Source organism: Triticum aestivum, chromosome 2D (assembly GCF_018294505.1).
Source record: "Triticum aestivum cultivar Chinese Spring chromosome 2D, IWGSC CS RefSeq v2.1, whole genome shotgun sequence".
Lineage (NCBI taxonomy): Eukaryota > Viridiplantae > Streptophyta > Magnoliopsida > Poales > Poaceae > Triticum > Triticum aestivum.
Genome location: NC_057799.1, coordinates 47,029,733 through 47,035,518, shown reverse-complemented (window position 1 = coordinate 47,035,518; position 5,786 = coordinate 47,029,733).

The following is a 5,786-nucleotide window of genomic DNA, read 5'->3' as shown; positions in this document are numbered from 1 at the left end:
ACCGCACCCTCCCCTGCTCCACCGCCGCCGAGCACCCCCCGCACCCTCCCCGGCCCGCTCCACCGTCACAAATGAATGCAACTAAAATTGCAAAAAAAACAAACTTGATTATATTTTCAGATAACAAATTTGATGATATTTTCAAATAATAAATTTGATGATATTTTCAAATAATAAATTTGATGATATTTTTAAAAAATTATTACTGTTTTTATAAAAAATATTACTGTTATGATTTAAACAAGTTTGAACATATTTAAACACAAAGAAATATCAAACAACATTTTAAATGCATAAAAACAAAAATTGGGGAGCCTGGGAATCGAACCCAGGACCTCCAAGTGTGTGTGCTGCGTGCTGACCAGTCTGGCTAGTGGGCGTGTTCTAATGGAGATAGGGTTAGGTGGAATATAACCTGACCAGTCGGGCTAGTAATTTATAATGGCGCACCAGGGTGAGGTGCGCCATTGCTATCGTTGTACTTATGGCGCACTTGCGGGAGGTGCGCCATTGCTAACCCTCCCCCACTCCACCTATTCCCCTCGCACTGTGGCCTCCCTCCCTCCCTCGCCAGATCCCCCACTCGACCCCAACCGTACGGCGCCGCCCCCTTGCTTCGCCTCCTCCGTCCGCCGCGCCTGCACGCCGTCGGCGACGCCGCCGCCGCTGTGGTCTTGCGCTGCCCCGACGCCGCCGCCCCGACCCCCGCGGGACTCCACCCCCGCCGCCCCCGCGCCCCCCGAACGAGATCGGCCGAGCGCTCCTCTCCTCTCCTCCTCCCTCCGACGAGCGAGGGCCTCCTCCAGCCCCTGCAGCAGCCGGCGAGCGCAGCCCCGACGTGCCCACACCCTGCCTGCCCTGCCGTCCTCCGCCACCGGTCACCTCCGCAGCAGCCGGCGAACCAAGGACGGTGCCGTGACCCTCGCCGCCACCTCCCGCCGTCTCTTCCTGCGCGTGGCCAGCGGCTGCTCTCCTTCGACCACGGCCTGGGGTGAGCCTCTCTTCCTTGCCTCTATGCTTCTTGTCCATGTCACTGTTCCCTGTTCCTCTCTTATTCATGCTGCTAGTTACACGGATCAATGGATGTTAGATAGATGTATGTATGTTGATGTTAGTTAGGTATATGATGCTTGATGGATGGATGGATGAGTTGTGCTAGTTGCTTGCTAGATGGATGGATAGTAGTTTGGTTCTGTTTTTGCTGCTGTTTGGTTCTGAAGATGAGTAGCAAGTATAGTAGGAAGATGATGCATAGTAGTTTTATGTTGTTGTAGTAGTTGTAGTTGTAGATACAGTAGCAGTATCATGTGCTACGGTAACAAGTGTCATGTTGTTGTATTAGATACAGTAGCAGTATCATGTGCTGCTGAAGATGAGTAGTTGTAGGAAGATGATGCCCTAATGGAAGTGACATGAGTATTTGGCCTGCCCATCATGTTTGTTGGTTGTTTGCTGTCATGTTGTTATTACTTCCATTAGGGCATCTGTTGGTTCATTAATCTTAAGCCCATTATTCCATGGAATAGCTGAACTATAATACTATTATTCATTTATGATAGTTTGTGAGATACAGAAATAGATAAATTTAAGTTTGTAATGGCTAACAGCCAGACATGTGAATCTGTTCTTGACACTCCTTTTCCCTTTTCTTAGAATCATCATGTACAAATTAGAACCTTTCTAACATCTGCATATTTCAGGTTTCCGAGGAGGTAAAGGAAGTGAAGTCTAGACAGTGCAGCAGTAGCAACACCTCCAAGGTGAGAAATATGTTCCTATTTATCTTTTTTTGCTCAAGTTCTTCAGTACATCATATAATATAGAGAAGTGCAGATCAAGTGGTGCAATCATATACATCTGGCCACTTAAGTCATCCTTCCCTTTAAGCAGAGTGATGCCTTTCGATGTCACACAATAATGTTTGTTGCAAGAACATTCTGCTCTTAGTGTTCGTTTGTTTACAAAGATCCTGCTTATATATACGGATGATGAGTCTTGTTGAAACCTTACATATGTTGGTTCCTGCTTATTTGCTCCAATGGCACAAACTTGAGCTGCTAGCATAAAAAGTGTTGCAGGCGACAAACGGTGAGGAGCTACTGTCAAAAACTTGAGCTACTGTAAAAAAATTCAGTTATGGCATCTAGAATTATGTCAGTTTTGTTTTGTAACTAGAAGACCAAAGTGTTAGGAATTCTGTCCAGACTGTAGTTTTCAGTATTCTGTCCAAACTAAAAACTGTTAAAAAGACCATGTGTTTTTTGGTCAAAATCTGCATGTAAAACTGAAATAATCAGTCATAAAGAATATCCTCAAGACCATGTGTTTCTTGGATTTCTGTAATGATGATGGAACATTATAAAGCATTGTACTCCAGTGTGTATGAAGGATACAAAATATTTAGCAACTTCTCTGATTTTATAAAGTTGTTCTTATATGGGTGAAACTTCACTTGTTTTTAGGCTAGTGCAGGGTGTTGCTTTATTGTAATGCCTCTGAATTACTTGTGATCACATTGAGAAAGACTTGCAAAGATGATGATCATCTTTTACAGAAAACAATTTCTGTAAACACGTCAGTAACTTTGCTAGTTTGCTGGGTTTTGTCTCCGACCATTGTGTCGTGATGAATTTGCAGGTACCCTGAGAGGCCCTTGAGTTTGCTGGAATGTCGATTAACTTCCGTTCCGGCAAATTCGGGTACTCCATATGTCCTATTTTCAGCAAAGGTCATGCTGAAATTTTTCGTGAATTTTAGCATGACTTTGCTAAAAATAGGACATATGGGGTACTTGCGACTAATGCATGGGCCGGGGTATCTTAGTACTTAGTTAAGTAGGATCAACTGCCCCGCCATTCTTGCTGCATTAAACCATAGGTGGCAATAGAGCCAAGTGATTAGGCCCAACTTAGAATTCTCCTTAGCATCGATAAACCCTAGATGATAAACCCAACATAGGTGGCAATAGAGCCAAGTGATTAGTGCCAAGTGATTAGGCCCAACCTAGGGTGCCTCGGCATCAATAAACCCTAAATGATGAAAACTTAACTTAGCATTTAGGGTGCCTCGGCGTTGACAAACCCTAAATGATGAAACCTTGGCTTCTATAGGGTGCCTCGGTGTCGATGAGAACCTAAATGATGTACGCTTAGGCTTTTAGGGTGCCTCGGCGTCGACAAACCCTAAATGATAAAAGCTTAGCTTTTAGGATGCCTCGGTGTCGACAAACCCTAAATGATGAGACCATGATCTTGTTCCTTGACAATAACCAACTTTTTGACCAAACTTTTTCCTATTTAGAGCGAAACATGGCCCACAACGATGAGGCCGGCGGTTCGGGCGGCAAGCAATTCTGGGAGCTGTCCCAGGAGATGGAGGAAGAACCTCACCGCTATGAGGACGCCGCGGAAGACACCGATCCTGACTACACAACCCCTAGTGGCGTCGGGGATGACACCACTGATGGTGCCGCCGAGGATGCCACCACTGATGATGGCGGCGCACGCACAGATGGCAGCCAACCGAAGAGGCAACGGAAGGACCGGCGCCCGAACGTGCTCGGCACCGTCAAGGAGGAATTTACTGAAGTAAACTCCGACGGGCATCCAACGGCCCCCAAACATGTAGTCAAGGGGTACTCGGTTTAGCTCGGGTGCATTCTCCGGAGCACCGTCTCGATCAACACCGAGAACCTAAGGCATAAGGACCGAGGGAATTTGCGCAGCCTCCTCTTCACGAAGCTGCACGAACGATACAAGTTCCCCGCTGAGTTTGCAAACACACACCTCTCAGGGAATAAAGTGAACAGTGCCGCCCTCATGAGGATGAGCACGGCCCTGTCTACATGGAGAAGCACGGTGAAGGCAATGATTGAAAAAGGTGATAGTTATGACAAGATCAAGGAGAAATATCCTTTGATGAGCGAAGATGACTACAAGGAGTTCAAGATCAAGTGCGAGAGCAGCGCAACCTCCGAATCAAGTCACTGGGGGAAAGAAATGCGGGAGTTGAACTTAGGGGTCCACCAACTCGGTCCCGGCGGTTACAGAGTGACGGAGCCTATATGGGACAAGGAGGACGCGGAGCGTGCCGAGCAAGGCCTACCGCCCCGCTTCGAGAAATTACGTGACAAGCAGACCAGGAACTTTGTCAGGGCCCGGTACAAGGAGGACCCGGTAACAAAGGAGCTTACCACGGATCCGAAGACCAGGGCGCTTGAGCTTGTTCTGGTAAGGAATACACCCCCGCGTAATTAGCTCCATATGGTTGCATTCTAATTAATGAAGCCAAATTTCTAAATGGTTCACATTCCTTCCGTAGGAGGCTGAAAGCAGTAGCGCGGGGTCGTCTCAGAGCTCCCCTTTTGACACCCCTTTAAATAGGGCGTTGAACGTAATGAAAAACAAGGATAAGCTCAGTAAGTCGCCGTCAGCTGGTCGTGTGGCCGGCAAAGGCTTGTCCACAAAATGGTCGTCATACTATACCGTTGGTGGGCGAACGGAGAAAAAGACCAGCTCGGAAAGCCAGTCGCGCGAGGTTCAAGAACTCAAGGCACAAGTGGCGCGGATTCCGGAGATTGTCCAAGAGCAAGTGCAACAACAACTGGGAACGACGCTCACCGCCATTGTGCCTACCTTGATTCAGGGGCTGACGACGTGGATTGCGGGCGGCCAACAGGGGCCTCCCCCGGTTCCTAGCTTCACGGCCAGCAACTCGCACAACACGCAGGCGGCGCCATTGGTGTCTCTGGCGGAGGCGGTATTCGTGTCTCCGGCGCTGGCATGGGCATTGGAGCTTAATGCACCCGGGTGTACGCTGGCCGGCACCTCGCCAGAAAGCGGCCCCTCCGTCAGTTGCACGCGCACGCCCGCCGTTGGTGGTGCCTCGACATTAGCCGAGCTCGACGGCATCACGGTAACTAAGCCTCTCGGCCGATGACTTCATCTCCTTGCCTTTGACTGGGCATCCCTGACGCCCTACATGTTTTCGCAGGGCGCCACCGATGTTCCTTGCACTCTCCTGCACTTCGTGGGCGGCGAGTTGGTCGATGTCGCCAAGGGCAGAATCGTTCAACCGGGCAACCGCGTGTTCCACGGTAATCCGATGCCACCCACCTTTGTATAGGGTTGAACTGGTTCGGGTGCTGCTAGGCTGCGACGAGTTGTTACCTCCGATTCGACCCGCTGGGGCCGACGAAGATGATGTGATGACCCTCAGCGCCTATGTAAGCTGGCCCCTGCTTTGGCCGAAGAGCCAGATTCGTTTGGGGGCGGGGGACACCACCCCACAGACAAGACCGCCAGTCGTGCCAGCCCCAAGCCATGGCAAGAACGCCGCAACGCTACCGGACATGCCGGACATCCCTATGGCACAGGATCCGGACATGCATATGGCACAGGATCCGGACGACGACGACAACGACGGCGGTACATTTTCCAACGTCGATAAGTACTTTGCCGAACATGGGTACGGTGACGAGTTCTGTGGGCCTCCTTCTCAAGAACCCAACCCTGAAAAAGACGACCACGATCTAGCTGGTACGGCGGAGAAACCCAATTGCAACAGGCGTCGTCTGGCGTTCAGTTCTCAGGAGACGCCTCCAGCTGCCGCCTTCACCGAGCCTCAGATAGCTGAGGTGCCAAATATTATCAGCCCCAACACGCTCAAGAAGGCGGTCTGTGAGCAGAACTCGATCCCATTATAGCAGATCAGGAAGAAGGGATGGAAATGAAAGACTAACAAGGGCGCCAGTGCGAGCCAGCCAGCACCGAGTACGATCCGTGCTC